The sequence below is a fragment of the Elaeis guineensis genome, chromosome 4 (genome assembly GCF_000442705.2).
Source record: "Elaeis guineensis isolate ETL-2024a chromosome 4, EG11, whole genome shotgun sequence".
NCBI classification, from domain to species: domain Eukaryota; kingdom Viridiplantae; phylum Streptophyta; class Magnoliopsida; order Arecales; family Arecaceae; genus Elaeis; species Elaeis guineensis.
Genome location: NC_025996.2, coordinates 29,673,497 through 29,685,826, shown reverse-complemented (window position 1 = coordinate 29,685,826; position 12,330 = coordinate 29,673,497).

The following is a 12,330-nucleotide window of genomic DNA, read 5'->3' as shown; positions in this document are numbered from 1 at the left end:
ATTGGGAGGGTGGGGGGTCGAGAGGGGAAGGGTCGGGGGACCGAGAGGGAGAGGAGTGAGGTGTTTGATTTTTTTTTCCTAAGTGACAGAGAGAGGGGAGAGGGGGTTTAATCTCCCCTCTCTCCCAACTAAACCCCTCTCTCTGTCACTTAGGAAAAAAAAATCCAAACACCCTACTCCTCTCCCTCTCAGTCCCTCGACCCTCTTCCTCTCGGCCCTCTCGATCCCCGCCACCCCTCTCCATGCCTCTCCAACCTCTCTTTCGGTGGTTGGAGCGTTTAGTGGTCTCTCGGTGTAAAATCGATGGTTACCTCAAAATCGCTTCTATTACAGGATGACTCTATAAATCGCCCTATCATAGGATGACTTATAGAGTCAGCATCCACATAATGTGAGTTGTAGTGAGTCAGCACATAAAGTCCTCCTATCATAGAATAACTTTGTTTCGAATAGTATTTTTTTTAAATATTTTAGAAACATTATTTTTATAATTTTTAAAAAAATTATTTAAATAAAAAATCTTATTTTTTTTAGTACGACTTCATGTACTTCACAACGGACCAGGCTTACAACAAAATTGTTGCCAGCCCAGTAATTTGAATGGTATGCTACCTCCGCCTGCCTGACGGAGCTGACCTATTAATGGAGTCTTTTACCATACTAATTCCAATTTATTTTTTTTTTACCAATTTAATACATATATCAACTTATTACATAAATAATGCAAATCCTATAAAATGCCATTTCAAATGGTATTTTTTTTAAAAAAATACCATTTGAAATGGCATTTCTGTCGGTCCCAATCATCGCCCACCTGGAAAAACTGCCATATAAAAAAATTGAAAAATGCCATACTGGAGGGTGTTTTTCTGAAAAACATAATTTTAAAAGATATTTTTAGAAAAACATCATTCAAAATGATATTTTTCAGTTATATATTATATATAAAAAAACCTGACCGATGATTCTCCCCATGCCGATCTTCTCCGATGATCCTCTCCGTACCGATAAGCCCACCACGAGGATCCCCGTGCCGGTAAGCTGCTGCCGCTTCTCTTCCTTCTCTCTCCCTCTTTCCCCTTCTTCCTCCTTCAGCCCGCCTCCTCCCTCATCCGACAGCCCCCCGACGCACCTCCCTCGCTGGCTCCCCCCCCCCATCACGACTGCCCCCCCTGTGCCCCCCCAGCCAGTTGCCCCCTCCTCCCCCTATCCGACAACCTCCCCCCCCGTCGGTTTCCCCTCCTCCCCCCATCCGACACACCCCTGCCTGCCGCCGGCGGCCTCCTCCCTCCCCCTGCCGGTGCAACCTTCTCCCCCCATGGCTTCTACCACCCCACCCTGCTGGCTTCTATCACCCCCCTTTGGCTCTCTGCTGACGACGGCCGCCCCTCTCTTGTCCCCCGACAACGGCTGCCCCCCCGACAGCAGCCGTCCCCCTTTGGCCCTCTGTCGACAGCGGCTGCCCCCCACCAACACATGGTGGCTGCCCCCCACCCCCCCTCCAACACACACACGATGGCTGCCCCCCAACCCCCCGACCCACCCCCAGTGGTGACTGTCGGCCCCCTTGGTAGTGGCTGCCCCCCAACCCCCAGCGGTGGCTACCCACGGTGCCCCCTCGAGCCCTCTGCCAATCGACTACCCATTCAACGTGGCCCCCCCAACTGGCCCTCTTTTCTCTCTCCCTTTGTCCGTCTGATGCCCTCTCCCCCACCCACACCGCACCTCCCTTTTGCAAATGTATTTATTAATTTAAAATATCTGTTAATGTATTGTTGTTATTTATTATATTATTGAAAATCGATCAAAATCTAATTTTTTTCTAAAATTTAATTAAAAAAATTAAATATATTGTATTATATAGAATCGTAGATTTATCTTTTGATTAATGTACATATTTTACGGTATCCGTATGTTTATATATTTTTATACGGATGGAAGAATTATGTATATTGATCAATTAATTGTCTAGTTTGGATAGTTTGAGAATTATAATTAATTATATAGATAATTATAGTAATCAAATGATATGCAAAGGATTCGAAAAAAATTTTGGACAGTATTTTTCTTTAGTTCTCCTCATATATCTCCAGTCGTGTGGGGAGAACTAAGAAAAAATACTGTCGAAATTTTTTTTGAATCCTATTATGTATTGTTTGATTACTGTAATTATCTATAGAATTAATATAATTTCTGAATGGGATAGGATCTATTTTTATCTATTAGTTGATGATAGGATGTATTTATTACGTAAATTATTTTATTAAAATAATTATTAATATTAAATATTTTGATTTTAATATTATTAGATTTTTTTTGAAAAAATTGCTACTATTCAGGTTCGTCTACTATTGTATTATGATGGCACAATAGAAAATGGCAAAGATGATATGTAGTACAGTCAGTGTGAAAATCGGATGGTTAGACTGTCTTCATCATTATCACATCAAAAATTATTGGATCATCTACACAGTGGTATTCCTATAGATAGAAAAAAATATGAAATCAAATTAAGATGGAGATCTCCTAATTTATCGAGACAGTTAATGCAGAGCAAGTATATTTTAGTTTCAATTGATGATTATGAAGATGTTCAAGAAATGCTGACATTCCCTTTGAAATTTTTAGAATGACGATATATTAAATTATATATTGAAAAAAAATATACAATCTACTGAAAATACTACTCAAATAATGGTACCGAGGTTTGGATACTTTAGTAGGCTTTTAACCCAAGAGGATAATACCCCTAGACCGTCTTCATCTTTCGTAAGTTCAATGGTGCGAACCATTAGTATTGAGGCCACGTTTGCAAAACAGCATTCTAATACTGTTGGCCTTAATTGTCTAATTATTCAAAATCTTATAGTGACTTCTTCTATAGTGATTTCATCAATGGTGACTTCTTCTATGCTGGGAGTAGTAGTAAGTGTGGGATACGATACTCAAATAGAGAACGATGATTGGATCAGCATTAGAATAAATTATGATAATCGAGATTTTAAATCAGATGAGAATGAGGCTAATGAAGAATGGCTTGACGAGGGCAGTAACAATAATGAAGATGAAGATAATCAGCCTGATATTGCAAGAGAACTTGAACCTCATTTGCATGAAGATGATAATGTACGAGAATCTGAACCTCATTTGCATGAATCGTCATAATTTTTTAGCAACTTAAATTTAGATCAAGATGATGGTGTTAGTACTGATCGAAGATTGAACTCTGACTCTCAGTTTTGAAACTCCTTGATGACTGAATTTTCTATCGATCTGATATTTTAGAGTAAAGATGAGCTAAAGAGAGCTGTTGATCTTTATCATATTCGGAAGCATCGGACATACAATGTAGTCCAGTCACATTCAAAGTTGTGGTCCATACGATGTGCATCATCACATACTGAACAATAATATAAATGGAGGCTTCGTGCTGTAATTTTGAAAAAGCATGGATATTTTTAGATCACAAGATATGAGGGTTGTCATATTTGTTTGTTTACGGGATTGAGTCGAGACCATAAACATATCAGTGAAAAAATGATTGGCACACTAGTCTGACATTTAGTTGAGAAAGATTCAGGTATTAAAGTAGAAACTATTGTGGCAGCCATTAATGAGCAATTTCAATATACAGTGTGATACATAAAAGCATGGTGTGAAAAATAGAAGGCATTAGTTGATATTTATAGAGAATGGGAGCCGTCTTATGCAAAATTATCTTATTATATAGCTGTACTCCAAAATACAAACTCTGGCATTGTTGTTTCATGGGATTTCTTTCCAACTGAGAATTTCAACGTGTGGATTTTAAATTATATTTTCTAAGCTTTTCAACTATCCATCTAGGGTTGGAGGCACTGCCGTCTATGATGAGCATCGATGGCACGCACTTGTATGAGAAGTTTAAAGGTAAGATACTAATCGCAATAAGAGTTGATGTAAAAAATGAGATTTATCTCTTAGCATATACAATTGTGGATGAAGAGATGACTGCTAGTTGGAGTTAGTTTCTTTTTTGGCTCAGGACACAGATCGCACAAGATAGAAATAGAATATGTCTAATTTCTGACAGACATCCAGGTATATTGAATGCCATTGCAGATGAGTCTATTGGATGGAGTCCGCCATGTGTCTATCATCGATACTGCTTAAGATATATCTATAGCAATTTCAACACTCACTTAAAAATACACAGCTCAAAAGAACAGTATGGCAAGCAGGGAGCACTCATCAAGTTCGCAAACTCAACTTTATCATGTGTAGGATCAAGACAGTGAATGTAGAGGCTTGGACTTGGCTGTCTGAGTTGAAACCAGAGAAGTGGATATTGACACATGATGGCGGCATGCGTTATGATTTTTTAACTATAAATTTGTTGGAGGTTTTTAACAATATCTTATGAGGAGCTAGAAATGTGCTAATTATAACTTGTGTTCAAATGATATTCTACTGTCTTATAAAATATTTTAATATGAGACGTGCTCAAGCTTCAAGATATGTGCAAGAGAATCTAAATAATTTTTTTACTCCTCATGTTGCGATTAAGATTGCAGAAGATCAAGTTAAAACTAACCAGCATACTGTAACAGCATTCAATATCTAACGAGGCATATATGAAGTGCTTACGAGGAGAGCAAGTGTAGGGTTAAGAGGTGGAGAAAATTCTCAAACTGTGACTTTAAGTGATAGAAATATTCTTATGAAAAGTAGAGTATTTATAGATATCCTTGTTCACATGTTTTAGCTATGTGCCAAAAAATTACTGTATATTTTAGTAGATTCGTGGATGATGCATACACAGTTGCGGCATACATGAATGCTTGAAGTGGCAAATTTTATCCATTACTACATGAAGACTATTGGATGTCCACACACTTATATACATGTATTCTTGATCATCATCATTTGAGACCTAAGCAGAAAGGCAGGTCAAAGTTAATAAGGCTGCGAAATGAGATGGATGATAGACAAATAAAAAGCAAGAATCATTGTGACATTTGTAGAGAATAGGATTATGATCGTTGTCACTGTCTTAGGTTACTTCCACACACATCAACTTCAAATAGTGAAAGATATTAAAGAGTTATGTATTATCTTATATATTTTTAGAGTTATATATTATTTTATGTATTTTCGATAATTGAACTGTTGTGTAATCTATGTTCCAAATTATGTATTAGCCTCTCCATTGTTCTATGTATAATTGTAGAGTTATATTTATCATGAAATGAATTAGTATCATATTTTTCATGCTCTAATACACTTGAGATGTATGTTATTGTTTTAAAGTTATTACTGTGCTATGGCTTATGAGGGATGACATCGAATCTTCGAGACCACAGTATTTTTATATTACAGGAGATCCATCGTTCACAGGCCATCATAGATGGCAATGTAAGTATTAAATTCTTACTATTTATATTTTTTTTTAAAAAAAATTGTTTGAGAGATACACGTTATCTAATTATTCTATCTTATTGCAGGAGCCTAGATACCTCTGATTACGACGAGCCGATACTGACATATAGAGGACAGAGGATATTCCAGATAGAGTTTTAGATTATTTATGATATCTGAGGTTTTATAGAGTCTATCAGATTAGACGCATACAGATGGATGTTGGTCTTATTACTGTCTTGAGAGATGGTGCCCTGAGACACATATTTCATCTTCCATTCGGTGAGGCGACCATCACGTTACAGGATGTTAGTGTCCTCATCGGACTATCAGTTGATGGTGAGGCAATTACAGGAGCTGATTCTACTCTTAACATTTTAGAGTGGCAGGATATATGCTATCACTTATTAGGATTTCAGTCTGATGCACAGTTTTTTGATCATTCACGATTGAGAATAGAGTATCTAGATGATTATTATCGATATTTTCACATTAGAGATGATGCACTAGAGGAGATGGTGCGACAATATGTTAGAGGCTACGTACTACGATTATTAGGGGGTGCTCTTTTGCCTGATACTTCATCGAACAAGATGAAATTGATATTTTTATCATTATTAGAGGATTTAGATTTCACTCGTAGGCTTAGTTAGGACAGTAAAGTACTAGCTTGCCTATATAGGGCTATGTGTCGGGATTCTACGACAGATCAGTTAGAGATCGGAGGTTATCTTATATTATTGCAGGTATAAAAAATATAAATTTTAATTTTCTACATTATATTATAATTTTGATTGAACATATCATATATGATTTTTTTTGAATTGGCAGATTTGGACATGGGAGAGGATGCCAACTATCATTCTATTGTGAAGATAGTTGCTTGAGATGCCACCAGAGCAGCACGATCCCAATGTTCCATTCAGATTAGACGCACCTTGGGGATATAGATATACAAATATTAATTTTATTACTTATAAAATTTAATTATCGATGAATTTTAATTAATGTGAATATACTGTCGAGCAGATGGAATGTTGAATTCGACGTTCATCATGTGTCGACAAAGGTGGCATGAGTTTATAAAGATCAGTTGGATACATTGACTGATACATGTAGATGGATAATTTTAATTTATATACATATAATTTTGTAGTATTCATAGTCTATTGAAAAATGAGCTTACTAATCCAACTTTATGTTTAACTCTATCAGTTTTGTAAGAGTTATACACAGATCAGATATTGTCCATATTACCACAGAGTTGCATGGATGGCATGATATATGGACTGTTAGGATGCCGCTTATTTATTTTGATGTGGTGGAGTGGCACCTTCCAGATCGTGTACTACAATAGTTTGGTCAGATTCAGGATATCCCAGAGCAGTTTGATACCAGCCAGCAACTTTATCGTATTGATCGATGAGGAAGAGCTCATATTGACTGGTATATCAGACATGCACAGTATATCATCATTTGGAATGCACGACGAGATCATGTAGTTCATGGTGATCATATATTAGGAGGTCATCCATATACCAAAGACTACATGACTTGATTTCTTAGCATTACAGTATCGGTCATCAGACAGCTTCGGTATGCAATTTTAGGATACGAAGGTGAGAGTTCTACTATACGCATATTGGTAAGGTCTCGAAAATTATGTCTTATGTCAATCTTATATTTAATTTTAATTCATTAAATCTTCATTTTACTTCTTATCATTAATATAAAATATTTTATATAGCTACATTATATCTTTATTTTATGATCTATAATGTATTGCTAATTTTTTTTTGTTACATAGACTGATCGTTTGTCGAGTCTTATGCTGGACACTCATCGTGCTTTATCTATGATTGATGAGGGCGAGTGGATACTGTGGGAGATGGAGATATCACGTTTAGGGACATTGACGGCGATTGGAGCATCCTATGTGCCAGATATGAGATATACATCGTCACCACATGCTTCAAATATACCAGCATCATGTATTCCACAGATGTCATCACCACATGCTGCACATATGCCACTATTTTTTGATCTACAGATGTCGGGACCTTCATCTTCCTACATGCTCCAGATGACAGCACCGGATCCAAGTTGGCATCATGATTCTTCATCTGAGTGGTTTGATTTTTTTTTGTTTCAGACCCATCATTGGATCCATATGAGGGGGTTGAGGAGGTCACTCAGCTCGTAGATGCTCCAGTAGTACCTATTATTCCTGATATGCATGTTCAGGAGACGTCCACTATTATAAAGGAGGGGCCATCACAGGTGACATAGGAGCAAGAGCGACTGTTGAGGATCTTCGTGAGAAGGTCCAAGCGGCCACAGGCACCACGACGTCTTTGTGAGACTTAATATTTTTTGTATTTTTAGTACTGTAAAATTTTTTTATAAACTGTATACTTTTGTTCTATCTTATATTTTTTATTATTATTTTTATCAGTGTTTTAGATATTTTGCTTGTTTAATTCAAGTGTTAGGATGTTATATGGTTTGTCACGATTTTTACATGTATCTTGAAAAGAAGTTGAGAAAAAAAATATCACATTAAAAGAGCTATCTAAATTAGATTTTAAAAATAATATCATGCATCAAAAAATATAAAAAATAATAAGAAAATATATCACGTATCTAAAAAAAATTAGTTTAAAAAATATAAATAAAATATATCATGAATCAAAGGTTAAGATGAGAAAAAAAAATTATCTAAAAAATATCATTTGGACAAATGCCACTACTTTTTGATTCACAGATGCCAAGAACTTCATTTTCCTACATGTTCCAGAGGACAGCATCGGGTCCAAGTTGGCATCATGACTCTTCATTTGAGTGGCCTGATCTTTTTGTTACAGATCTATCATTGAATGCAGATAAGAGGGTTGAAGGGGTTACTCAGCTCATAGATACTCCAACATGACCTATTATTCCTGATATACATGCTCAGAAGACGTCCACTGATATAGGAGAGGAGTTATCATAGGTGACACAGGAGCAAGAGCGACCATTGTGACCTTCTCAACGATCACGGGCATCATGATATCCTTATAGGACTTAATATTTTTTTTATTTGTAGTACTGTAAGATTTTTTTTGTAAATTATATATTTTTATTATATTTTATATTATTAATTATTATTTTTATCAGAGTTTTAGATATTTTATTTATTTAATTTCAAGTGACAAGGTGCTATATAGTTTGTCATGATCTTCAAATGTGTCTCAAAAAAATTGACAAAAAAATTATATTAAAAAATTTATTTAAATTAATTTTAAATTATATATAAAAAATAAAATAATAATAAAAAAATATATTGTATCTAAAAAATCGATTTAAAAATATAAAAAAATATCATTTTGGATGATATTTTTGAAAGCGCCGTATAGAATGGTATTTTTAAAAACATCATTCAATATGATATTTATTTATTTATTTATTTTTTTGTGATAGATTTTTCAGATGGACGATGATTAGAATCGAAGAAATGTCATTTCAAATGATATTTTTTTTTAAAAATATTATTTAAAATAATATTTTATAAAATTTATATTATTTATATAAATAAGTTGATATATATATTAAATTGATAAAAAAATTTTAAATCAAATTAATACGGTAAAAAACTCCCAGTAAACGAATCCTTAGTCAGCCCTCCAGAAATTTCCAGAAGTATCACATGTAATTTCTCGATTTGACAGATTTTAAAACTAAGCGGCGGTGATTCACCAGAAAAAATAGCTATCTTCGCCTTTACCCGTAAGCTGGCCGGCGATGACCGCCCACGCCGCCTGGACCGCGTCGGCGCCCCACGCTCTCCCCTCCTGCCCTCAACTGCCCGACCATTGCGCTCGACTCTCCTCGGGCGCTCTCTCTGCCGTTTCTCCTCCTCGAGGCTCGTCGTCACCACCCCCAGAAGGACATTGACCATCATCGTCGCTACCAAGAAGGCGGTCGCCGTCCTCAAGGGCAGCTCCGAGGTCGAGGGCGTCGTCACCCTCCTTCAAGAAGACTACGGTTTGCTTGCTCCTTACTCTCCCTATTCGCCTTTCGTTGTTGGTTTCCCAGTCTTCTTAAGGAAGCTGGGATACACTTGGTTGCCTTTTTCTAATTTTTAATTTCTTCTCTTTAACTGAATTAGTGTTAATTAAGCTTCAATTATGACTAATATACATGTTGCTGGGATTTAACCCTTTTTTCTGTACAAATTTTTGGCTAATTGGTGGGATGGTGGTGCTTGTTTTCTGCATTGGAAAAGGACTTTTGATCGTGATATTTGTCTTTATTGAATCTTAATCATGAGTTCTACTAGGAAAAGAAGAACTGCGAGGATCATATCAGATTCTGTAATTTTATAATCAAGGAGCCAATAGAATCATGATCTTGAACATCGGAACCTCCACACATTGTCTTATGCTCATCCTGTTAGATTGATGACATCGAAATTTATTTTTGTTACAGCAAATGAATATGATTTCTTGTAGGATTTGTTCCATTTGACCTGAGGATTAAAGATCCTGACTTGTTATATGCATTCGGGGACAGTGGGAATAAAGTCCAGTTGGGATGAGAGTTTATCATTAAAGCATCCTCCTCGACTTCCTTTACCCTGTTCAGAGTCATCTAAGTTTGATATTAGCAAAATCAGGATTTTTGGAACTTCTGGATTGCTTGACTTGTGTTCAATACAACACTTATGTTGAGACATCAAATACTAGTTGCTAATATGGACGTGCATATATGTCCTTACATGGCTCTGACAACTTCTCCATGTACATGCGAATCTGATATAAGCCACAAATTGTAGTCTCCTGTTATACACCATTTTTACAAGTTAAAATGTCGAGGAATAATTCGACCATTGATTTCAGTGTGGAATTAAGTCTCGGTTATTGTCATGTGGTTCCATTGTAAAATGTCATGAATTTATGACATGTCAGTGAGAGGGGAGTGTGCTGCTAGTGACCTCTGGCCCCCCCTCTCTATGTGTGCTTTCATATTATCCATGATTTTTAAATTCTAGGTTTTTTTTTTAACAGGTCCTACAACTGTAAATGTTCATGTTAGTGGGCTTACACCTGCACTTCATGGCTTCCATCTTGTGAGTGCTTCAGATATGCTACTTTGTTTCCATCTCCTTAAGATAATGTAATGAAAATGCCTTTTTCCCATCCCGCAGCATGAGTATGGTGACACCATCAATGGCTGCATCTCAACAGGTAAATTTGAAACATCCCTCACCCACCCCCACCCCCTTTTTTTAAAAAAATATAGAACTAAAAGCAGTAGTTATTTTGAATTCAGTATTGTCAGTTATGCCGGTCCTGATGAGATCCAAATAGGTACAACTTAGACAATTAAAATGGAAACTTGTATTCTGGTGGTCTTGGTGGCAAACCCGTCTACCCATACATTTTTTTTCTGGACTATCCATCATGTTTTCTGATGTTCCTTCATTAAACTCTGGCCTTCCTCACAGGGGCACATTTCAACCCCAACATGACCATGGTGCTCCAGAAGACGAAATCCGTCATGCAGGTGACCTGGGAAACACAATTGCAAACTCTGATGGTAATTTCATGATAATAGCATGCTCCTAAAACTGCTTCTATACCTAAGATGGGAATTGATGGACATGCTTGTTGTTTTTGCTTTAAATAAATATAAGAGTGGCTGAGGCAGCGATTGTAGATAACGAGGTATGCTTAAAATCTCAAATTTGATATTTAGCTCTTTTATTTGAATAACATAACAATAGCACTTTCTTAGTTCTCACTCATACTCCACTTTTCTCTATTTTTTAAACTTGTTTATTCTCTTTCTATCCTTGATCGTTCTGTATTATAACTAGTTGTCTTTGTTGTATATTTAGATTTCACTGAGTGGACCTAATGCGATTATTCGAAGGGCATTTGTGGTTCATGAACTTCAGGATGATCTGGGAAAAGGTAATCTTGTCATCTGGATATTTGTCATTTATAATATTGTGGTCGCAATTGGTTTTTTATAAATTTTCTGTTAAAGAATTTATCCAATAATTTAATCTGCATTTTTTCTATTCTTCTCCTTTCTCCAAATATCTCTTGGGATGGAAACATTAGTATCTCTCATTGTTTGTTTTCAGGAGGGCATGAACTTAGCCTTACCACTGGAAATGCGGGAGGGCGATTGGCATGTGGTATGCAAATTATTTTGACATTTTCTCTCTTCTTCTAATCTGTTGGATTTCTCTTTTTACTAGCCATTGTTTTATATGCTTGTTTAAAAAAAATTTTAAGCTATTGCTTTCCTGAAGCCCAAGTACTTCATCGAGATTAACTCTGAGTATTCCATATATGGTGTAGAGAAGGCCTTGTTGCATGCTGTTTGCTTGGAACAATCCTTGTGTCTTTGAATATCAAAATTGACATATCTTTCTCGTATGGCTTTCTACTGCATTAGTTGATATCCTCTTGTGAAGTGTGAGATTTTAACCATGCTTTAAGCTTTAGTTCATCTCTATTAATGAAAAGGATATGGAGAATGATAAGATTCTTCTGAAAGTTTTGCCAATGCAATTTTAAGTTGGGCAAAATATGATACCATGTATTTTAATATTTCACAATGAATTTGACTAACATCAATAAAGAAAATGCTGATGAGTAGAATGATTGAGCCAATTGGGTATTCATTCGATGACTTGAGATTTTAGTTTAAGATGCAAATGACTCTATATGGAACCTTGAAGATAGGAAAGCAACTTTGAGCTAGGTATGTGATGGGAAGTTACAAATTTTGTATTTTTGTACTTGATGGTTTAGAATACTAATTGCATGCGTTAAGAAGAAAGTTGAGCCTCCGATGGCTTCCAAGCAATTTTAAGTTGGAAAGGAAAAAGGTGTACCATGATGTCAAAAAAGGTATATTTATTCCATCACTTCTATTTCA